Here is a 26,238-nt window from a genome sequence, read left to right as displayed (position 1 = left end):
TGTGACTCCTCGCTTGACATAATTTTTCTTGTCGTAGGAGCCATTCGTCTATTTAGACATAATTAACGTGATTCAGTTCTTCGATTGTATATAAGAAAACAAAAGTTTACTTTGTACATATATTGCAAAGCAAGTAAACACACATCGCCGTAAAACCTTGAGTCGTGAGTTGCCATTTATATTTGACAAAATATTTTTCCGAGGTTAAATCTTAAAAGTAATACCTACAATATGATATCATGAGCATGATGGATCTCAAACCAGGTTTTCTAGACTTAAGCTTTGATACTAATTCTCTAACGCCCAAAAATTTTAAAACATACCTTGGTAAAAAATTCATGGATGTTTTTTCTTTGCAACGAAAATTAAAAAAAGTTTTTAGCAGCGAAAATAGAAGATAGTTAGTTGTTCATTTTAGAAGATGCCAAGTAAGTCACAAGTATGTGGCCAAACACTCATTGTCTACCAAAGTATTTTATTTAAGCAAACCAAAATGAGTTATTTATTACAAACAATATTGCTTGGTAAAACAATACTAAATAAAATTGGGTTTGTAAATGAAATATCCAACATAGTCTAGAGAAACCCTGGATCTCGATGATGCCCTACTTCGCATATAACACCACAGGTTTTGTACCTGTATTTCTCATAAAACAGGGTCCGACCCATTGCTGGTATGGTAGAAAAACATTCTAATTCTAACAAGTATAATATTTGAAAACATGGGAAGCCATTTCAGGGCCGAAGTTGAAACATTGTAGTTCAAGTATCCACCACTTAGCGTATCAGTATCTCATGAATCAAAGCAAGATCTCCTCGAGCTTAACTTAGCCATGTAGATATAATTTGAGTCCCTTACCCGATCGGTCTAACAGTGTATTGATATCAATACCTTGCACAAGGTGATGCATGAATAACACTAACGCACATTCATTCATTTATCACTGTACCTGTAATTAATACATTGTTTCGATATTAACCAGCACTCTTTGGTACGCTGTAAAAGCTTGACTTCGGCATCGATGCGACCATTTAGGAGGTTTATTATGCTATGTATTTTTGTATACCCCAAAGGCCTGATGACCCTATCTATAGTGAGACAGTAGTTTTCATGTCGGGATAAACCCCACTAGGCCGGTTTAGATGCATCCTTCTACTGTAGTAGTAGGGTTAAATCCCTAGATCTTAAGGATAATCTAGCCTCCTAACTTGCGAGTGATAGAAGATTGCCTGAACTCTTTGGTTCATAATAATGTACATGTCACTCGAGGTGGTATCATCATCGTCTTCCTTGATGAGCATAAAGTCTTGAAGGGGTTCAATGACAAAATCTTTCTTATTACGACATCGAGTGCCATATAGTCAATTCATTGCATTCTGCATGAAGGGAATATGAACTAAACCCCACTCAGTTTTTCAAAGCATGACCTGATTTTTGTGTAGTTAGGGACTACTTTTATGTTTGTTTATTTGCATGCAAAATCTCACTCTTTTCATCTATAACCTTCATGAGCGCTTCACCCCTTACAGGTGGACAACCAACTTCGACACAATGGTGCTTACGAGTGTTTATTGTAGTACACCACTTTACACGGGCATGCATAGACAAAGATCTCTTTGGATCGATTGTTCAACATATTTAGCCGCATTGAGCATTGACCTAACAAGGCGCAACAACTTTTCTGGCACATCGACCTTTACGAGTATGGTGCCCTTGAAGGCAGAAATGAAACAAGCCATCCAGGTAGGGTTCAAACAATGGGGGCATCATCGTGCCATTCATACTAGCTCTGGTGAGTAATTTGGCAGAAATTTTGGCAGCTGTCAAAAATTTTGGCAGGATCTTCCCTGTTTAACAGGAAAATCGCTACACTCCTTTAAGCTCGGAGAGCATCTTTTAAGAAATTTTGGTAGCATCTTTCATGTTTAACGAGAAAATTGCTACATTTATTTTTTGATAGATGTGTACCATTGTGCATACTTTATATCTTCTATAGTTTATTGGAAACCCAAGCCTTAGTTAGGCCATACACCGATGACTTAGATGTTTACATAAAAGTGGTTTTGCATAAATTTGAAACCTTTTTCATAGGGGTTTATTCGCCCAACAATATTTTGAATGAGGTAGGGCATTTGAAATCGCTTTTACAATAGGGATCAGTCACAATTGGTACATTTATTCTAGCATAATTATATTTAGTAAAAATGAGAGCCTGTGCACATAACAACATGACAACAAAGTAAAGTGCATAAGCAAAACTCAGTAAATGAAACTGCGCATTAGGCTAAGTAAATTGTGTAAAGTAGCAACTTATGCAGATAACAATGCGATGGCAAAGTAAAGTGCGTAAGCAAGGCCCGATGAATGAAACCACGTATCAGGTTAAGTATATTGTGTAAAGTAAAGTATATATATATAGTAAATAGAGAATTAGTCATAAGGATATGTGCATGGATATCGAAGCAAACTTGCGGTGCCCTAGAGGGCGTAATCCATGGAGTAAGACCCTATGGCACTTAGTTCACTGTAAATATTGAGCGATAGTAGCAAGGGTACATGCGTATATACTGAAGTAAGCTTGCGGTACCCTAGAGGATGTAAAGCAAGTTCTAGGATCGTATATTATTTTAAAAAGGTGTGCGGAAAGAAAAATCTTATCATACATGATAATTATTTCAAAAAATAACTTGAAAGAGAAAGAACGACATGAAAACCTATCAAGATTCAACGGTGGTGGCTCAATGCAGTGTTTGAGGCGCTCCTAGGTCATGGCCGACACATCCTTATATTTGGTACGATCACAATCAAGAGCGTCTCTTGCAAAACTTGTCAGCGCAACAAAACGATGAGGTTTAGGTAAAAAACAGATTGGACCTAGTTTAGTCAAACTGGGTTCAAACCTACCTCAAGTGAGCTAGGCTAGGTTAGACAGGTTGAACTTAGTCAAGAAAAAGGTAGAGAAGGCTAAACAGTCAGGGCCAAGGGGTCTTGACCCAACTGAGTTTAGTCTAGGTCAGGTGGGTCGAAACTCACCTCAAGTAGGCTTAGTCTTGGTCAAGTGAGATTGACCTAGGCTAAGACCAAAATAAAAAAAGAGAGAGAAAGGCTAACCTAGTAGGTCAAGTTGACTTGACCCAACTGGCTTAAGCTAGGCCAGGCATGTCCAAGCTCACTCAAGTGGGCTTGGTTTAGGCTAGAACCAAGAGAGAGAAGAGAGGGGGGAGAGGTTAGAGAGAGAAAGTGGAGAGAAAGAGGGGGGACGATTTTTAAGGAGGGGTCTCCTCCTATTTATAGAAAAAAATATAGATCTTGGATCAATGTGTGGTCTGGTTCTGATCCAGTTAGTCTACCTCATTCAAGATTTAAACTTAAGCCCAAAGTAACATAATGACATCCATGTCCCTATGGGGCCTACTTGATATTTTTATAAGACATTTATGTGGGGCCCATAAGATATTTTTGTGAGATATTTATGTGGGGCCCGCCAAATATTTTTGTGAGGCCCGCACATATTCGGGCTTTCACTGATATTTTTTGCAAAAAAAAATAAGTACATCATTTTCTTCGTCTCGATGAGACAAAGCGGATGGGCTCAACAAAATTTTCTAATTTTGTTTAGGGAGTGAGTTATGGCTCCTTTATTGTTTTTGCATATATCCTTGAGGATATATAAGTCCTAAGTATAATGGGCTCTTCGAAATTCATCTGTTTCGCATTCTGGGTTAATACAATAAATTTATATAAAATACCTCTTAGTTTTATTCAAAAAATTTTATTGAAAAGTTATGGGTCTTATATGGATGCATGATTGATTTAAAGACACTGAAGCATACTAAATGTGTTATCAATATGAATGAGCAAATAAAATGTGTAACTACCATAAATGGGTAGTATGATGTTCATGCCATAAATGGCAATGCGAAAAGCTACCATAGTGGGGTATTTGGGCCATATAGCCATGAAGTGATGAATGCTATATTGTACATATGATAAAAATGCAATGAACCCTTGCTTTAATAAAAATACTCAATAACCCATTGAGGCTCGGGCTTACCTTTGAGAGGGTAGATGATACAAAACTTCGTTGGACCATTATGTTTGTTTTTGTGATAGGTAGGCATCTCACTTGGTCCTCAGTACTCGGAGTTAGGAGTTCAAACTATCAATGTGTCATAGGTGGTAGGTCCATGTCTTTTGTATAAGTTTAGGATTCATCATGGTTTTCAGTGGCCACTGAAGGGATCTCTCTTGGTCATGGACCATCCTTAATGGATTCGTTTTAGAAAGTCACTCAAGTTATTAAAATACATAGCATAATAAACCCCAATTGGTCTCCTATGACTCAACGATACTGACCTATGAGTACCCATAGAAAGGTAAACAAGAGAAACAAAAACTTTACACTTGAACATATTCACTTTGTGTTAAGCTTGTATTAAAAACATGCCATATTAATGCAAATATTGAATCATGTATATGTTTATGTTTTGTAACATGTTGCATGTATTTTCCATAATTACCATGTTAAATGTATGAATTTAATTGTTGTAGTTATCTATTGGAATGCATTATGAGATGATGATTGCATTGCACGTGTTATAAAGAATGTATGTTTTCATGTATGCTTAGTTTTGTACATACATGCATGGTTATTGTGTTCTTACTGAGACTTGATGAGTCTGACCCCAATATCATACACCTTCAGGTAATGAGTAGAGAGCTCTAGCGATGATGAAATATTGTGGGTGGTGCAAAAAACTAACAATCTAGATCTAAGATTTATTTTAGAAATAATTTATTATTTATTAAAACTTATTATTTTTATTAATCATGTTTTCAAATAATTTAATTCATGAATTATAATGCCTTATAGCTATGTTGGATTTCAGATTTCTAATTTAGACCAATTTATGATTTAGACATAAACCCAAGTCCAAAACGAGAATTAGATCCAGTCTCACCCATCAAAAATTCTAACTAAAACCAAAATAAATATTTTTTGCGGTATTTTTATTTTTAATAAAGGATTCTTGTCCTTGATTGTCTCTTTCACGAATTTAGTTCTAGTGTGCTAATATACTCAAGTGCTTGCACACAAGCGAGCTCCCTAGTGCTTAGTTCGGTTGGAGTAATGCTATAGATAAGGTCTTGCATCATTTTAAAAAAGATTGGCTATATTTTTGGGTTAAAATTTTGGGGTGTTACAAACTTGGTATCAAAACATATGATAAGATTTTTGGTTTATGATCTGTCCAGCAATTTGGCATTGCCAAATATATATGGCACAACTTAATTGTTTGATATGTATATTGTGCTATTGCTTTATGAAAACTTTTGTGTGCAATTGAGAATTTAGAAAAAAATTCTAAGGACATCACACAACAAGCATGACTATAGGATGTAGGAACTTATATTGATTTTGTTTGGATAGATGGCATAAGTGGATAGGTGCAACAATATTATGTACACACTGACCTAACTGAAATTATGTCCCAATGTTGCTGTGATTATTGAATCTTATGCTAGAGGCATGGATTATGACCTAATGATATTGTGATTCTTGGATACTGCTGTGATCTTGATTTGTGTCTTTAAGATTAATGGATTTGTTACCCGATCTTGTTTTAATTCATGGTTTTGTGCTAAGAGACACTAATGTAGATTGTGTGGGTCCAAATGAGAACCATATTGGTGCAAGAGTGCACTAGATGCATGCATGGTGTTTTGTTATGCTATTTGTATTAGGAGTTTGTTGAGTATGATAATGGATTGTGTTGCATGATCCATGGGTAGGATAGCGCATTTGCGTGTGTTAACCAGTGTGTGTATGATTTATGGGTGTTGACCCAATATACCTAGAAAGGTGGTACCATGTTATGGAACAATGAGTGTGCATATGAGGACATTCATACTCTTGTATCTTGCATTCCATATCATATATGCTGCACTTGGAATTCTAACATTACAACTAGCATGATGACCACTCTTCTGCTCAGTTGAGGATAATCAGGATTGAAACATGAAATCAATTTTGGATGATGAAGCATGCTTAAAAGTTTTTTAATATGATTCATGCTTGATAATAAATGAGAGCAACTGAAGAATGTTTAAGACATTAGGAGTTTCCTTAATTTGAAAGGATATTATCGATGATTTATACAAGACTTTTCATGAATTGCCTTGCCAATGACAAAGCTCCTAAGGAAGGTAGTCAAATTCGAGTGGAATGATAAGTGCGAGGAAAGCTTTTCGATGTTGAAAGATAAGCTCACAAGTGCTTGATAATGCATGAAATGTATATCATATTATCATAAATTCATGCCATTAATGCATGAAATGCATATCATATTATCATAAATTCATGCTATTATATGAACTTTTATAGCTTAAGTACCCGTGTTTATGCTGTTTTTGGTATGAAGGAGCTTCGGTTCGAATTTCATTAGAATCTTAATTAAAACGAAAAAATTAGATCATTTTCTAAGAAATCAGATTTGTACCGATGCGAAGTGGATCCAGACCTCATCCAAAACTGTACAAAATGGAGTCAAATCTGATTCACATTCTACCTAAACCTAGCTCCAAAGATTTACATTAGAAAAATATCCAAAAAGCCCCTCTGAAAGTGGCGCATGGTAGTTTTTAATAATTTTAGGAAGTTTAGGTACTGCTTTAGAAATAGTTATAAATTAGGCCTTCTTTTATAATTTTTATAAAAGTTTATTATAAATAGGAGATGTCCAAAATTGTTTCAGCTATCTTCTACCTAGGGTTTCACGCCCCTTTCCATACCTCCTTTCACACTTTCTTCCTCCTTGTCTCTCCCTATTTTGCTGCCTCTCTTCTTTATGCTATTTTGCTTCTCCTTTTCATCATGTTTTCCATTGTTCTTCTTTTTCTTTATTTATTTTTAGTATTTGTTATAGGTACCCATGGCTGGAATCTTTCAACTTGGATTTCATGTGAACCATCATCTACCGCCATGTTCGATAGCCGAGAAATCTCCCCTGCAACCGATCAATCTTTTTCTTCCATCATCGATCTCTCCATTCGACAACTCGGCTTTCAATCATGCTGCGGCCAAGAACAAATTACAGCAACAAAAAGATGTTCGTGGCATGCAATATGAGGTATAAGTTTGCTCTTTTCTAACCCCAAACTCGTCAGGCAGCCCTTGAAGTGCGCCTTCCTCTCCCTCTACTTTTTAGTTTTTATTTTACAAAAAAGAAATAAAGAAAATAAATCTTGACCATTTTTACTTTGAGTTTTGTGTTAGGTTTTTGATATGTCATGTTATTTGTCATCTAGAGTCATTTTCTAAGGTCTGATCATTTTTTTGTCGGAGTTTTTGTCAAGTTTTAAGTTGTTCGGGTCAAAAAACTTAGCCAAAAAGGCTCGTCGGGTATGTTTAGATTTATAAAACCTGTCTGTATTAGTTAGTTTAATAGTTTATTTTTATATTTTCATTGATTAAATATTGTTTTTGTTTGTTATTTATGTTTAGTAGGTGAATTATATTCTCTGTTTAATCATGGTTTTCTTTTAAGCAATTTAGTTGGTTTATTAATTTTAATTGTCATCAATTGTTGTTTATTTGATTAATAGCTTGAATTAGGTTAATCGATAGATTAAAGAGTTAATTAGACTAGCTTTTATTTCAGCCTTATAGATTATTTATTTTTTCTGTTCTTTATGATTAGTTAATTGTTAGTTTTAATTCCAGAAGTTAATTTTTGCATTTAAATCAGAAAATAATAATGTTTATCGTTAATTATCATTTTTAATTAGATTTTTAATTTTTAGTCGAATTAGATAGTTGTAGATTTTCTGTTTAATTAGTAATATTAATTCACATTAATCCTTTTTTACATTAGTTAGATTAGTATTGTTTTTTTGTTTAACGTCATTAGATTAGATTAATGAAAATTAGCTTAGTTAAATTTAATTAGCCGAGTTGTTCCTTTTACTTAATTATCAGTTTTCTATTTAATATTTTCGTTCAATCATGTTTTGCTACAAAGGATTTTTGTTTAGTTCAATTAGTCAGATTTAGTTTTAAATTTAGTCACATCAATTTTAGTTTAGTTGTTAATTTTGATCTTTCAATTAAAATAGATTAGTTAATCAATAGCCGATTTTCTGTTTTTATTTTTCTTTGCATCGATAATTAGATAAGATTAGATGGTTTAGTTCTTTATTATTTACAGATTTATTAATTGTTATTAGTTTAGCTTTAAAGTCCATACAACAAAATTAGTCAATTATTAGATAGGTTAGTCTGTTAGTAGTTGTTCTTGTTATCTACTTAGTTAGCATGTTAGTTTTAAACTCTTGAATCTTGAATTTCGGTTAGCTTTCTTGAGTAGTTAATTTAGTTAATTGATTGTTTTGAGTTTTTTATTTAGTTATTGTTTCTTGATTAGTTTTTAAGTTAGTTAGTTCCTTTTTTTTATTCATTGAAGTCACACTAGATTAGTTATTTTAATTATTAATCATTAATTGCATGAGTTAATTTTAATAGTTTATTCTTATTCTTTCTCAGCCGATAGATAGGTAGTTTAGATAATTAACTTCCTTTTAGTTGATTATTGTAGTTTGTTTCATAGTTGAGATTAATTAGATAATTACATTCTTGTATTGTCGTTAATTTTAGTTATTTATTTTGATTAGTTAGATTATTTAATTTGTTTATTTGATATCTGGTGTGAGTTTTATGAAAACGCTTTTTAAAACAATATTTTTATTCAAAATCAAGTGAAAGCCAAACACCAAAAGTATAAAAACCAGCTAGCATGAGTGGTGGAGTCCCGGTCGAACTCAGGGAACGGGAAATACTTGTCTTCAAATACACAACTATACTATTCTTTATTACCAAAAAGAAAAAAAAGAAAAAATTAAAAAATACTAAAAGAGTACTGCCCTACACAAAGGGCTTAAATAAAATAAATAAATGGCTTATTACAGACCCAATTAAATGAATAAATATCAGAAATAAAACCCTACTCTAAAAAGAAAAGAAAAGAAAAGAAAAGGCTTCAGTGCTTCGAGTCTTTTTGTCTCTATTTAATTGATTTGCTTCCCTTTATCGTTCTCTCTGTGTACCTTTTAGGTACTTAGGTTCAACACTTTTGTATGGTTTACTAAAGAGCTCTTTGAGGACCCTTCTGGGAGCTTGACGGGACCTCAGAGGGTACTTTGAGGGCACAAAAAGGGCTCTACCATATGTCCAACGCTTCTCTACAAAACACAAAACACAATAGACAAAGAAATCTATGAGAAAATCAAATGCAAACATGCAAAAAAATCACAAAAACATGAACTAATTATCATGAACTAAACTATAAACATGAACGAATCAAATAACAAACTAATCACAAAATAAACAAAATGTGATCAACGTTAGCTAACTACAATCTAACTCACAAACTACTTAATATTAATCCAAGAAAGAGAGCGTACACTAAAATTAGTTATTTAACACTCTACCCAAATTCAACTACTAAAATAATTGCTCGGTGGCTAACTTAAAAAAAATTGGCTGAATGTAAAACCACTCAAGGATGATAACATAAACCTAGTCAATCAATGTAATATAAATACCTAAGTATATTGAATGCACTAAACATGGACCGGTTGAATACTATTTCTAATGGGAAATAGACGTGAATAACAAAGAAAGTACTAATTGACTCTATTCAATAAAAAAAACTCTAATTTAACTAAAAATCTAGAAATCAATTGGACTAATAAAAACAAATACTAAAACAATCACGTCGAATGAAGCACAACTGAACACGGTTGCAAAAAGTATTATAATGATAAAATAATCTAAAAAAAATATTAACAAAACAATTAACTTTGGTGAAATAAACTAATGAACTACCATAGATGAAATTAATTAGTCAACTAATATAAAAAAACCATTAATAAATAAACTACAACAAACGTCAATCTGAATAACGAATTCAGCTATGTGCTACCAAACAACAAAAAAACTTTAAACTATGACACTCTAACGTACTGCTGATGAATGCAGGTATAAATTAAATCACTAACTATGGGACAGATCAGCTAATGAAAACATCAATAATGAGAAAAAAACTAAGATTTAACGTAGAAAAAGAAGGAACAAAAAAATGACTTCACAATAGACCTAATAAATCTATCTAACTAAATTAATCAAAGCATAAAGATCTAACTTATGATAAAATATGGACTCATTATATTCCTTAATTAACTAGGTATCTATGAGACATAAAAATCTAAACTCACTAAACGGAAAAGAAGAATTATTCACCTAGCTATATAGTGCAGCATACACATAACGTTGAGTGAAAACCGACTAATAAAAAAAACTAAAATGTTGTTGTGATACTAAATAACAAAAGGCATTGCTATGATACTAAATAACAAAAGACGTTTAGGTCTTGTCTAGCTACAAACCACTAAAATAAGAACACATGTTGTAAAATACTAAGCTATCAACCCTTGTTTGCTGTCAACACAAAAAAAACAGTAATTCATTAACATCAATACTGCTGGTGCATGATTGACCTTAATGAGTTGCTCTATGAACACCTAGTGTGCGTGTGTGTGACAAATCCAGTAATATTGGCAAACCAAAATCGAACTGCAACTTCCAGAAAAGATTCTGGGTTGTAACACGGCTCGACTGCAGAGTGAACTTCATGTTAAGATGATCAATGACTAGATCTGTCGATAATGGCAGATTTGGTTCTTATCTCACACCAACGGGACAACAATACAATATGCTCAAAACACTAAAACGACAAACCAATCTATGCTATACGCAATAAAATCATATTTAATCTATGCTATAAAAGTATTTAAACCTAACTTTATGCAAAAATAAGTAAAAAAACCGAGAAGAAGAAACAAACCATGTGATTTGCCTTTGATGAAAGGGTTGAGAAGAGAAAGTGGTCAATTCAGCTGCATACACGCCTCCTCGATGAAGAAGGTAAGAAAAGCCGATGAAGATGGGGTTTAGATGATCGATAAAATAAAGAATAAGAAGAGGAAGAAGAAGAAGAAATAGAAGGAGAAAAGAAATCGGCCAAGAATGAAGAAGAAGAAGGGAGAATGGAAGATGGAGGCAAGAGGCAAGAGGGTGGCTGGAAAAAATATTTTTTCAGCCCTCAAAACTACTATTTATAATCCTAATTAGGTTAAAACCAAAGTTTTCAAAAGGAGTTCAAAATATTTTTTAATTTCCAAAACAGTTTCCCTCTTAAAAACGTGTTTTTCAAAGGGGTATTTTCTAAAACTAATTCAAAGTAATAAATTAAGTCCTAATCTAACTAAATTATGAATTAGAAAAATTCTATCTAATAAAATTACCGAAAAACACAGGGCCAAATTAAAAAATATGATTTTTTTTGAAAATTGGGTTTCGAAGCAATTTCTCGAAAACAACAATAAAGATAGGTTTTTAATGCGATTTTACACTGGATCATGCATAGAATAAGATGAATAAATATGTAAAATGTATGCATAATCAAATACCCCCATGCTTATTGTTTGCTAGTCCTCGAGCAAACTGAAGCAAAACTAAAATATACTAAACTACTCAAAACAAATGCTAACTCACTTTCGTAGGAATCACAGTTGCATTTAGCATATGCAACAAGCCCTTTCAACCCATAGGTTACCCCAGTGGATGAGTATGGTCTCGTGAGGGTTTGCAGTGATGCTACCCACAAACATCTCTACCATGTATACATTAAAATTTCAACCTCAAAAAGCATTAGACAATTATGGAGTTCATTTTTACAAATATTTCATGTCATTACATTATCAAAACATGATTGTTACTTTTCTAAATAGCATAATCATTTATGCTTTATTCTCAGAAAATCAAATATATACATGTCATTATTTACTTATCCTCACTCATATATTTTTTGCACAGGTTTTCTCAATCTTGCTTCTAAGCAATGAACTTTTCTCTTTTATGCTCTTTTTTTTTTCTTGATTTTTATTTTTTGACACTTTTTCTTTCTTTTGAGCACTATTTCAAATTTTTAGTTTTATCACCTGTGTAACGAGCTTTAGGTCACTAACTCTTAAGCCAGACGACCTTAGGGTACCAGATACAAAGTATCCCTCAAACTTAATTGCTGAAGTCACTAGCATAAATTTTTTTATAGTTTTACGTGTAGTCTCTGTCATATGCAATGTCAACATCCATTAGGCTTTCTATAAAGTCCATATAACGAGCTTTTGGGCTGGTGGCTCCCAAACTAGATGGCTTTAGGGCACCAGGTGTAAACACCCCTCAGGCTCTATTTGCTCGAACCAAATAGGCCACAGATATCAACTAGACAAAGAAGTGATTTTCTTCATTATCCTTTTCGACATGGAACTCAAACACTTCAACTTGTGTCTGAGCCCAGCTACTAGAGAATACAAAGATACCAAACACCTAAACGCATGCTCTTTTCACTTTTGAGCTTATAATTGCAATGTTGTTCATTTGCTTAATTTTTCAAAAAAACAACACTATGCATATTCATATTTATGATTCAAACTAAATTCTAATATGCATCTATCAACATTTCTTTGAAATCCACGTAAACAACCATGATTTTCAAGATTCATGTTAGAATTTTTTTTCTGTGAGGCTTAAAAATTCTTTAAAAATATTAATTTTTTCAAAGCATTCATATAAGATCAAACTCATTCCTTAAAAGCTCAACTTTTTATAAGTTGTTATCAAAAGTGCAAGTACAAAGACAAAAAAAAATTTGGGTGTGCAAACTACACCATCTCCCATGCTTGAATGACACTGTCCTCAGTGGTACTTCCCCATGCTTGCATGAAACTATATAAATGCACATGAGAACAAAAGAAAGGAAGAAACATAGTAGAAGTCACCTGATCCATACTGTGGAACTTTACTTGATACAACATGTGAATGGGTCTGCAAAGGTTTTACTTGTCTAACAGTTTGCAACTCATAAAAACAGCACCACAAAAGGAAATGCATACATAATCTATCATTTGTGCTCATGAAAAAAAAAACTACCTAAAAAATAGAAAAACTACTAAAGCTACTAATAATACATCACAAATATAGTCTGCCTCTCATAAAGCACTAAGTTTGACATCCTCAGTCAGGCGGATCTCTGGTGGCCCTTCATCATCCATGATATCAATGGATGTGGAGTCATGCTCAATCAGAGGTTCTAAGGAAAAGAGTGTCATCTGTGACACTGCGCACTATATGTCCTTCAACTCTACCCCTATGGACCCTATGATGACTCTCTAGACTGGAAGAAAGGAACTTAGTCTCTACGTGAAGACTATTCTCAAATGGTGGTGAGCCAAGAACCAAACATCTATCAATATAAGCAACATCAGGCAAGAAAGGGCTGATATAATCCTACTTGAGTATATCAAGCATTTCATGCATGCATGCCCCCTGCTTATCAAAATCATGCGATTTGGCCAAGGTCTGAGGAAAAGGGGTTAGGAGAATATACGAAGAAGGCACAGGTTGTGGGCTCTACCCATTCTTCTTGGGCCAAGTAGAGGAGATCGACGGGTCAGTGGATATGACAGTGGGCTCGTCAGTCGATTCTTGAGTAGGGTGGAATGCCTTCCCACTCCGAAGAGACATAACAGAGTTGACCTGCTCATGGTGGGACTCTGTGGGGTGCAGGTCGTGATACATGGGTTCCTTACCTTTCGGGTTGACTATTGATTGACTCGGGAGGCTTTCCTCGCTTTGCCTGCTCAAGGCCTCAGCCAACTGTCCCATCTACATCTCTAGCTTCGCTATTGACTGCGTGTGAGAACAGAGGGTGTCCTTAATGTCAGAAATGATCTATAACTTCTCCTAAAAAGATGAGCTCGATGTGGGCTCCTGAGAAGAAGGCAAGCTAAGCGTAGGGTGAACCGGTGGCAATATGGGACGCGAGTAACCTTGTGAAAGGTTACTATGTCTGTGTTGTGTTTGGGAGGGAAGATGGGGTGGATCTCTCCACACGAATTTGGAATGATTTCACCATCCCGGGTTATAGGTGGGTCCATAAGGATCGTGCATCGGTCTGGCGAAACCTTGAGCATTATTCACTTGCTCCTGAATGAATTTAGAATAGAGTGGTGCTGCCGGACATTCAGAAACAAAGTATGCAGGGCTAGCGCATAGCTCACACACTTTTTCTATTGAATTTATCGAAGCTGGGTTGGCCAGTAATTGATCTACTTTCCTAGTCAACTAGTTAACTGATCCACTTTGATTTGCAAATCATGTCCGGACCCAACTTCATAAATTCCTTCCTTCTTAGGACCACTAGGAACATGTGTGGTCCTATCAAGCCACGAGGACATAGCATGATGCATAGCATTTTCGCTCAATGTTTTAAATAGGGCTCATACCTTGTCCTCGCTCTTGAGCATGAACGTGCCCCCACACAAAGAATCAACTATTTGTCTGTCCTTCTCGGTTAGGCCATCGTAAAAGTACTGCACCAGTTGTCAACAGGGCACCTAATGGTGGAGGCACTTCCAAAGAAGATCTTTCATCCTCTCCAAAGTCTCATAAAACTATTCTCCCTCAATCTGAGAGAAACTGGTAATGGCTTTACGAAACTGGTTCGTCTTACCAATTGAAAAATATTTCTTGAGGAACTCACGCTGCATATGTTCTCAAGTGATAATCTCAACCGTATCGAGGGCCTTCAACCAATGCTTGGTTTTATCTTGAGGGAGAACGAGAACAACCTCAACCTCAACCTCAACGCATCATCCCCAAAATTATTGATTCGCACCATGGAGCAGATCTCAAGAGACTCATCGAGATGACGGTAGGGGTCTTTGTTGTTTAGGCCATAGAAAGATAGAAGCATCTGGATTATGTTGGCCTTAATCTCAAACTGCGGTGCTCCTATAACAGGTCTCGCGATGCAGAATGCCAGAGTATAAGCATTAGGAGTAAAATACTCCATAAGATTATGGGTCAACTACTGATCTTGGGCCATGGGTCCGGATCGACGGGCTTTCCTAATAAGGGACTCGAGATCCTCTACTAAGTCAACAAGCTTAGGGTCAAGCGAGCATCGCCCTTGCATGCACCTCAGGGTAGACCGGTGCAACAAGTGTCCTAAGACACTGGTTTTCTACCTACCTAACATGCAAAACGACCAAGCCACAAAGCATGTAAAAGAAAAATAAGACAAAACCGTAAATAAACGAGCACCACACACTTGCACCCAACATATATTTTGTGAAAATTCAAACTATAGGCATGGTACCAATCGTACACAGTCACCTCTAAGGGTATCCTAATAGGTGGGCTGTGCAAGAAAGGTAAGCTGGTATCTAGGGTTTGCAAGCAATCTGGTTCTAAGCCTAAATGCAGAAAAGAAACTAAACAATCCTAAGTAATGAACAAAAAGTAAACTAACACCCTAACAAAACATGAACAAATAATGACAATAAAGTGAATACTCGTATCAATCGTCGTTCTCCGGCAACAATGCCAAAATTTAGTGTGAGTTTTATGAAAACACTTTTTCAAACAATATTTTTATTCAAAATCAAGTGAAAGCTAGACACAAAAAATATAAAAACTGGCTCACACGAGTGGTGGAGTCCGGGTTGAACTCAGGGAACGAAAAATACTTGTATTCAAACACACAACTACACTACTCTTTATTGCAAAAAGAAAAAAAATAATTAAATAAAAATATATTAAGAGTACTGCCTTACACAAAGGGTTTAAACAAAATAAATAAATGGCTTATTACAGACCCAATTAAATGAATAAATATTAGAAATAAAACTCTAATCTAAAAAGAAAAGAAAATGCTTCAGTGCTTCGAGTCTTCTTGTCCCTTCTTAATTGATTTGCTTCCCTTTATCCTTCACTCAGTGTACCTTTTAGGTACTTAGGTTGAACACTTTTGTATGGTTTACTAAAGGGCTCTCTGAGGGCACTTCTGAGGGCTTGAGGAAACCTCAGAGGGTACTTTGAGGGCACAAAAAAGGCTCTACCGCACGTCCAATGCTTCAATACAAAACACAAAAATATAGTAGACAAAGAAATCTACGAGAAAATCAAATGCAAATATGCAGAAAAATCATATAAACATGAACTAATTATCATGAACTAAACTATAAACATGAACGAATCAAATAACAAACTAATCATAAAATAAACAAAATGTGATCAGCAATAGCTAACTACAATCTAACTCACAAACTACTTAATATTAATCCAAGAAAGAGAGAGTACACTAAAATTGGTTATTTAACACTCTACCCAAATTCAACCACTAAAATAATTGCTCGGTGGCTAACTTAAAAAAAATTGGCTGAATGTAAAACCACTCAAGGATGATAACATAAACCTAGTCAATCAATGTAATATAAATACCTAAGTCTATTGAATGCACTAAACAAGGACTGGTTGAATACTATTTCTAATGGGAAATAGACGTGAATAACAAAGAAAGTACTAATTGTCTCTATTCAATAAAAAAAAACTCTAATCTAACTAAAGAATCTATAAATCAATTGGACTAATAAAAAGAAATACTAAAACAATCACGTCGAATGAAGCACAACTGAACATGGTTGCAAAAAGTATTATAATGATAAAACTAACCTAAAAAAAATGTTAACAAAACAATTAACTTTGGTGAAATAAACTAATGAACTAACATAGATGAAATCAATTAGTCAACTAACCTAAGAAAAACCATTAATAAGTAAACTACAACAAACACCAATCTGAATAACGAATTCAGCTATGTGCTACCAAATAACAAAAAAACTTTAAACTATGATACTCTAACGTACTTCTGATGAATGCGGGTATAAATTAAATCACTAACTACGGGACTGATCAACTAATGAAAACATCAATAATGAGAAAAAAAAAAACTAAGATTTAACATAGAAAAAGAAAGGACAAAAAAATGACTTCACAATAGACCTAATAAATCTATCTAACTAAATTAATCAAAGCATAAAGATCTAACTTATGATAAAATATGGACTCATTATATTCCTTAAATAACTACGTATCTATGAGACATAAAAATCTAAACTCACTAAAAGAATGAAAAAGAAGAATTATTTACCTAGCTATATACTGCAGCATACACATAACATTGATTGAAAATAGACTAATAAAAAAAATTAAAAAATACTAAATAACAAAAGATTAATAGTAGGAGTTCTGGGGCAGCGCCTCAGATTTTTTTTAAAGAATCAAAATAACAATAAAATGGGCTCCTAAAATTTTTATGGGGAGCTCAAGCTTAAAAATGGGCCCCTAAATTTTTTTTGTGCCTAGAGGCCTTGAGGCCCAAGCCTCATTGGCCTCTTTACAGGTGCTCTGAACAAAAGACATTGCTATGATACTAAATAACAAGACGTTTAGGTCTTGTCTAGCTACAAACCACTAAAATAAGAACACATGTTGTAAAAATACTAAGCTATCAACCCTTGATTAATGTTTGCTGTCAACAGAAAAAAAAATAGTCATTCATTAACACCAATATCGTTGGTGCATGATTGACCTTAATGAGTTGCGCTATGAACACCCAGTGTGCGTGTGTTTGACAAATCCAATAGTATTGGCAAAACGAAACCGAACTGCAACTTGTAGAAAAGATTCTGGGTTGCAACACGGCTCGGCTGCAGAGTGAGCTTCACGTCAAGACGATCGATGGCCAGATCTGGTCCTTATCTCACACCAATGGGACAACAATGCAATACAATATGCTCAAAACAAATACATTTTACTCTATCCTATGCTAAAACAACAAACCAATCTACGTTATACATAATAAAATCATATTTAATCTATGCTATAAAAGTATTTAAACCTAACTTTATGCAAAAATAAGTAAAGAAACAGAGAAGAAGAAACAAACCGTGTGATTTGCCTTCGATGGAAGGGTTGAGAAGAGAAAGTGGTCAATCCAACTCCATACATGCCTCCCCGACGAAGAAGGTAAGAAAAGCTGATGAAGACAGGGTTTAGAGGATCGATGAAATAAAGAATAAGAAGAGGAAGAAGGATAAATAAAAGGAGAAAAGAAATCGGCCAAGAATGAAGAAGAAGAAGAAGAAGAAGAGAGAAGGAATAATGGAAGCAGGAGGCAAGAGGGCTGCTGAAAAAATGTTTTTTCAACCCTCAAAACTACTATTTATAAGCCTAATTAGGTTAAAAACAAAATTTTCAAGAGGAGTCCAAAACATTTCTTAATTTCCAAAACAGGTTCCCTCTTAAAAACATGTTTTTCAAAGGAGTATTTTCTAAAACTAATTCAAAGTAATAAATTAAGTCTTAATCCAACTAAATTATAAATTAAAAAAATTTTATCTAATAAAATTACCAAAAAACAGAGGGCCGAATCGAAAAATATAATTTTTTTTCGAAAATTGGGTGTCGAAGCAATTTTTCAAAAACAATGATAAAGATGGGTTTTTAATGCGATTTTACATTAGATCATGAATAAAATAAGATGAATAAACATGCAAAATGTATGCATGATCAATATTCATTTGCTTAATTGCATAGACTAGGTTAATAGTTTTTCTTGATTTTATTTTACAGGTTTCCCTATATCTGCATTAGAATAAGGAGGAGGGTGGGCTGAGGTGGTCAGAATATTCTCTTAATGCTCTTTGAATTTTGCTAGAGGGTTCGAGGCTTAGTTAGAATATTTATTTTCTTTTACTATTTGTGTCTCTTTTATTTTAATTAGCATTGTAATTAAGAAATATTGTAATTATTCTTTTCTTTTTTAGTTATTAATAAAGTTCTTTTGTGAATTGTGTTGCCTAAGTTTCGTTCCTTGAGGAGGTGATCCAACTTGCTACTTTGTAACGAGTGCAAGGGGTGGTTTTAAATTATTATTTGGTGCACAGTTTTTGGTTTAAAATATTGTTTTCAAAATCGCATCAGTGCCCCTATACTAATTGTAACACCTCTGATTTTAATGTAGCTTAAGTTTTAAATTCAAGCAAAAAATTTAGGCAAAAATTAAGAGTCAAAGTTGAACTAAGACTCTAGTTAGATCCGTTACTATCTGTAGGTCTCGTTGGAGATTCAATTCGACGATTTTAGATTTTAGTTGGTTAAAAAAATGCAATTTTGAAATTGATCAGCCATTTTTTTGCGTTTTTCAACTTGGATGAGGTTATGAATTAGTTTGTTTAAAGTTGATTGGGTTGTGTTTCAGACTCAAACTAGGTTCTATGTGAGGCACGGGGGGTCATGCTCAATGCAGTGGGGTGCCAGATGTTGCTATGGTAGCTCACAAGGGTTCAGGGGTGACTTAGAGTTCTTTGGATCCTGGATGAGTCATATTCAGATCTAAACCTAAGTTTTGGATCCAATATTGATTTGGATTTCATGTATGGATATGGATATTTAATTTAAGTTTTAGATTTGGATTCTTATTTGGTTCTTAGATCCAACCCAACTGGTTTGGATACAGATCAAAATTTGTGGATCTAGATCACTTGGATCTAGACCCAAGTGGGCAGCCATCTAGGTGAGACTCACTTTGGTTTTCTAGAGAACCTCTAACTAATTAATTTATTTAATTAACCAAATAATAGAGGGTTCAAGAGAGGCTCGGATGCCCCCCCTCTTTACTAGTGGACCTCATGTAGTTAATAGAAGAATATTGTTTTTAGAAGTATTCTTAAGAGTCCTTAGAGAGTTTGTAGTCTTCTAGAAGAAGAGGTTGATTATTGTTAGAAGTCTTTAGGAGAGACTTTTAGTGGGATGCCCCACCTAGAAGTTTGTTGAGATATAATTCTCTCTCATATGGACTTTAGAGAGACCCATAAGAGGGGACGCCCCCCCTTACGGTGGCTTTTTAAGCCTCTCCCTCCCCTAATTCTTCTATATTTCTTCTATCTTTTCTTTTTTTTCTTTTATTCTATATTCTTCTTCCTTTTTCCTTCTTTTTGGAGCTTTTCCAACAGACATTGAAGCTACTCCAAGGTTTGAAGATAAGAGACAAAGGTTGTACCTCATTTGAGAACCTGATTAAGGTAGGTACATTAATCGTGTAAACATAGATCTATCTAAATGCATGAGATATGCATAGGGACAATTTTTATATCTGAACCAATGGGAATCAGATCTAGAAACACCTTTCTAATATTGGTTTTCAATTTAAAAAGCACGTTTTGGTGGATCCATGTCACCATGTAATTAAAGAGAAAAAACAGTTTTCAAAACAGGACTGTTTTAGGTTTCCAATATGAAAAAGATTTATGACGGCTTGTTTTCTTGTCATTTGTTAGATCTTATTTGTTCAAGCATGATTAGATATTAATATTAGATTATATTGATAAAATACAAGTTCTAAAAGTTATGGAAATTTGATATATGCTTGAATCCAAGTTCATGTATGCAAAATTATTTTTAAAGAAGGATTTGACAAAAAAATTTTAGGGTTTTAATGCTTTATGATAAAGAAAGGTTAATTTGAGCATGCATGATAGTTTAGTTCATATTTAACATATTATTGCATAAATAAACCATGATTTGATGTTGTTTAAGATTTTTTTTTATTCTTGAGTAGATAAAATTATATTTGAGATATTTCATAAAGGTATTGTGATTCTTCGAGGATGAATGTTAATGTTTTTCTTAAGTTTATCATAAATATATTTAAAGATATGTTGTATGATGCGATAAATATGTTTAAAGCATTGAAAATCATGATTGAATAAATTATAACATGATTCTTAATCTTGCTTAATGGATTTTTCATGAGTTTGAAATCTTGGATATTTTGTCTTCTTTTTTGTTCCAATCAGTTTCAGATACAAATCGATATCTTTGTGAAAACAAAGTCAATAAATAAAAGGCAAAATATTGGAGTGTTCTCCATATTTGGGGCTTGAATTTAAAATCTTGTTGTGTTCCATTTGAGTCAGTTGTGAGGCCAAAATGTCTCTTGCTAAAAAGCATAAGTTTTTTGCCTTGTTAGCAGGTCGGTTTCGACCGAAGATTTTGAAAGTTATAAAAAATCATTCAAACCTAATCAAAATAAATTATAAAAAATCTGGGTGAACGCTAACATGTATAAGAAGATCCTGTAAAAAGGTTTTTGTTAAAAGAGTTTTTTGTATATCTTGAAAAATTCCCCAATTTAGGATGAATTTTTGTAATTGACATGATTTGTCTTATATTTTTCATGAACAAGGTTTAGTCCCAAAATTTTTATAATTTTATTACAACTATTTTTTGTGATTATATCTTTTGGACTATGTTCTTGAGATGTTGGGGTAATATCGGTAAAGTTGTGAGATCGATATTTGATTTCTTTGATTTTTGGTGGGTTTTCTAAAATCAGATTATTAGGGATCCGAACTGCACAATATGATATGTGTTGATGTTTAGTGGCTTTCTACTTTATATAACATGATTATTGATGCTTAAATTGAAATTTATCACCATATCATATGCATGTTAATTGAATGCATTCAATGCTATTATTGATTTATAACCATTTATAAGACAACTATGTTAATAAGCATTATGTTGTCATAAAGCATGATTAGTGAAAAATATTTGGTTATTCATGTTGTTTTGCTTATTGAAGCATGCTTATAATTGCATGTGTGTGCAACCCTTATGTATGCATGTGGGCATATGATATGATGATAAAGATGTGTGATATGAGCGTGTATGTGGCTTAAGAGTGAGCCTAGGTTCGGTAGAACCTATGGGTGCCTCTGGTGCACCAAGATTTTTTTTTTATCCATGCACATAATCACATAATTGCCTTGTGGAGGCCGTTCTCAAGGTCACCCAGTGATGGGGTGTGAACTGCGAGCTGTTTGAATAGGTTAGAACAACCTTATGTTATGGAATAGCTGGTATGGAGATTGGGCTTGTGAGCCCGTGTGTATATGTTGTGAGCACATAAAATTAATTAATGATCTTAATAATTAAATAACACCCATGACCCATTCTAACCCGAGACCACTTTAGAGAGAGTTGTGGTACACATGACCGGTTGACCGTTGTTGCTTTTTTTAGAGTGCGGCATCTCCTTTGGTCTTCAGTCTCTGATCATACGGGGCCAGACTATTTTGTGTCCTAGGTGGTATGTCCCGAATCTCTATAAAGTAAGAATTGATTTCGTACTAGACCACTAAGAGATTCTCTCGATCATAAACCATTCAAGTAGAAAATGGGAGTTCGTAGATTCTTCTAATCAATGAGACTAATAAAATACATGGCATAACAGTCACCCCATTGGATTTGTTGAATCAGAGTTAGGAACCTTAGAGCGTACCTTTAGGATAGGAAAAGAGAAACAAAAGATTAAGAATAAAATTATTGCATTGTTTCAGTCTGTGCATGAATTGTTATTACATTGTCATAATGCATTATAACATGTTATTCTGAAAATATGAATGCAAGCATGATTGATTGTAAAATTATAAATTATGCTTATTTTGAGATATTGTGTTGCATGATTTAGAGGTTTATCTGAAAATGTGCTAATACTTATTTATGTGATTGAAATATATTGGTGTTTATGTGTTTTGGTGTAACCTACTAAGGTTGTGGACTTATACCTCTACTTTTAATATTTCAGGTAACGAGTAAGCTAAAGGGTGATGACAAGAGGCCTGACAAGGCACCAAGATGGTCATACTTCTTTAGGCGGTTGAGAGGACTTGATATATTTTATTATTTAATTATTTTATTAAGCCCTGTAAACTTTGATAATTTATGAGACTAGTGTTTGATTCGTTTTAATGCTAATGATGGCTTGATTCAGTTATTCTAGTCTTACATGTGTGTTGTAAACTGTAACCCGCCCAAGGTTTTAACCGTACTTAAAAAGAGTTTTCACTGTTTTCTTGAAAATCATGTATAGGGATTTATATAAAAAAACCATTTCGCTAAAATTTTAGTTTAAAAATTTGGGGCGTTAGAGATTTGGTATCAGAGCCTAAGTTAAAGAATTTGTGGCTCTTGAATCGCCTAGCATTCAGTCATCACTGTAAGTATTGTCCAACTTAATTTTGATTGTTTAATTTTATTGTTACTTAAAAATATGTAGTGTAATGTGAGAACCTAGACACATGCTAGGGACACTACTCGATGATTTGATTGGAAATTCATTTGGTTATTCTTATTTTGGTTAGATGGCATGGGCAAACCGTTGCAATGACATCATCGACACCTTGAATAATCCCATAGGGGTTGTGGGCCAGCAGGGTGAGGTCATGCAGGATATGAGAGCTAACCTGTAGTAGGTGACTGAGGACAGGTAGGTCGCTCGGGTGTCAACATGTCTTATAAGAAATTTGTGGACATGGCTCCACCTACGTTCGCAGAAAAGATGGACTTCGAGGTGGCTTAAAACTGGATCAGGGAGATTAAGAAAATCTTTTGTGTTTTTTAGGTTCTAAAAGGTCGGAAGGTGGACTTTGGAACCTATAGGCTGACAGATGATGCAGGGAGGTGGTGGGAGACCACCCATGCAGTTTGATTTCAGAACAGACCAGTGACTTGCCCATAGTTCTGTGACTTCTTTAATGCAGCATACTTCCCTAAGTATGCGAGGGGCAAGAAGATGCAAGAGTTCCCCAACCTGAAGTAAATTGATACTCTAGCAGAGTACATTATGAAGTTCAATAGTTTGAAGTGATTTTGCCTCAATCTATACACTAAGGATCAAGAACAAGCCATGAAGTTCGCCTATGGTTTGAGACCAGCTCTAAGGATCAAGGTTTATACACGAGGATTAAGGTTACTAGATGAGGCCATTAAGGTGGCCACTTTGTTGGAGGACGATTGAGCAAAGGTACAAAAGTTCCAAAGGAGACAGTCTGGGCAGTACTTTGGCAGTCAGAAGAAGCATTTTGGTAGGAAGAAACCTACCAAGAAGGATAAACAACATCAATGTCAGGACCAAGCGCAATATGCCTTAAGTGTTGTCGTCATCATCTAGGGAATCCATGTCCTTTTGACACATATGTGTGCCTACAGTGTAGGCAGATGGGTCACTTCATGGAAGAGTCCCCAACGGAGGATCAACAACAAAAGACGGATAGCAGGAGGCCAGCCTCAGCCTCAGCAGCAACAACATCGCCAACATCAGGGGCATAAGAAGGCTAGTGGCCAAGTATACACTACTACAACAACCGAGTTGGAGTAGGATGCCAGTGTCATCGAAGGTACTATTCCTATTGTCGACTTTAGTGCTAGAGTGTTATTTGATACAGGAGCAACACACTCTTTTATTGCCATACGTTTTTCTTCTTTGTTGAATCTATCGTCTACTACTCTGGGCTACACACTATAGATAGTTACACCTTCAAGTGGTAGGATCGTCGCTTGGAAACACCTATCGGAGGTAGAGGTTTTGATTATAAGGCAAAATTTATCTGCCAAATAATTTTGGATATGATTGGTTACAATATGATTTTGGGGTTGGATTGGTTGCACGAGAATTACACTTGTATGGTGTATCGTAAATATATTTTGTTCACCCGGACCAACTCATCTTCGAATACAAAGTGGGTAAACTGATGGAGAAGGAAAATTTGCTTTCAACAATAACGGTCCAACATCTGGTCGGATGTCGTAGTGAGGCCTTCCTCGCTAGTGTATCTTTGGTTGATCTCAACCCAACCTCAATAGAGGAGCTAGATGTCAAGAGAGAGTTTGCAAATATTTTTTTCAAGGAGTTACCTGGGTTACCCCTTAGACGAGAAATGAACTTTGCTATTGAATTGGTCCCTGGAACGACCCCAATCTCCAAAGCTCCATTCAGGATGGCGTCAGCTGAGCTCGAGGAGCTCAAAAAGCAGTTGTAGGAATTGACAGACAAAAGCTTCATTTGATTGAGTGTGTCACTTTAGAGATCACCAATGTTTGTAAAAAAAAAGGATGATTTCATGCGATTATGCATCAGCTATAGGATGTTGAACTAAGTTACGATCAATAACAAATACCCTTTGTCGAGGACTTGTTTGATCAACTTTAGAAGGCTAAGGTAAATCCTGACTTATAATTTGGGGATGTGAGGAATCACAAGGACAAAGTTTTTAACGTGAATTGCGATTTGATTGTAGATATTTCTAAGATTGACCTGATATCAAGTTATCATCAGCTCAAGATTAGGGATGAAGACATCCCTAAGACAATGTTCAGGACCCGATATGGGTATTATGAGTTCATGGTTATGCCCTTTGGACCTACAAATGCCGTAGCAACATTCATGGACCTCATGAATAGAATATTCAGATTGCACTTAGACATGCTCGTGATTGTCTTTATTGATGATATTCTTATCTATTCTAAGAGTAAGAAAGAACATAAGGAGCACCTGAGGATCATTTTGAGAACCCTTAAAGAACATCAGATATATGCGAAATTCTCTAAATATGAGTTTTGGCTCAATCAAATGATGTTTTTTGGGCCATGTCATCTCTAAGGATGGAGTTTCGGTGGATCCTTCTAAGGTGAGTGATTTTTCTGATGAGTATTAGTATAAAATTTCTGAAATTCTTGAATCCTAATAGATAATTTTTTGGTATTCTAACAGGTGGAGGCAATGTTGAAGTGAGAGCAACCCAAGAATGTTGATGATATTAGGAGTTTTCTTAGACTAGTTGAATACTATAGACATTTTATATAGGATTTCTCACGGATTGCACTGTCGATAACAAAACTTCTTTGTAAGGGAGTGAAGTTTGTATGGGACGCCAAATGTGAGGAGAGTTTTCAGGTCTGAAAAGGGAAGCTTAAGACTGCACCTGTGTTGACGTTGTCGTCAGGGTAAGGTATGCCTTGGGCACTGGTCTGGGGTGCGTTCTGATGCAATACGAGAAATTTATTGCTTACGCATCTTGTCAGTTGAAAGTTTATAAGAGAAACTACCCTACTCATGACCTAAAATTGGTGGTAGTGGTCTTTGCTTTGAAGATTTGGAGGCATTATCTGTATCATGAGAAATTTGAGGTTTTCATAGACTATAAGAGCCTCAAGAACCTATTTGTTCAGAAAGACTTAAACATGAGACAGAGAAGGTGGCTTGAGTGCATAAATAATTATGAGTTCATGATCGCTTATCATCCAGAGAATGTGAACGTCATAACAAATGCTCATGAGAAGTTTTAGTAGGCCTATGGAGTTTGACTCAAGATTTTATTGAGTGGAGATCTTTTGGAGCTGAGAACGGTAAGATCAGCATCACCAGTATGAC

General features: G+C 34.7%; 1 protein-coding gene across 7 annotated transcripts in view; it reads left to right on the top strand.

The window, feature by feature from the left end:
* LOC149828775 (casein kinase 1-like protein 4) overlaps positions 1 to 22,778 on the top strand; it is a 58,993-nt gene extending 36,215 nt beyond the window's left edge. For all 7 annotated transcript variants that reach the window (XR_016434335.1, XR_016434332.1, XR_016434331.1 and 4 more), the window contains one exon: positions 22,615 to 22,778. The gene's annotated coding sequence lies outside the window, so the exon portion shown is untranslated. The remainder of the gene's footprint in view (positions 1 to 22,614) is intronic.
* The last annotated feature ends 3,460 nt before the right edge of the window (positions 22,779 to 26,238 follow it).

This window comes from Nuphar pumila, chromosome 9 (genome assembly GCF_984573655.1).
Source record: "Nuphar pumila chromosome 9, dmNupPumi1.hap1.1, whole genome shotgun sequence".
NCBI lineage: Eukaryota > Viridiplantae > Streptophyta > Magnoliopsida > Nymphaeales > Nymphaeaceae > Nuphar > Nuphar pumila.
This window is presented reverse-complemented; position numbering and strand designations above follow the sequence as displayed.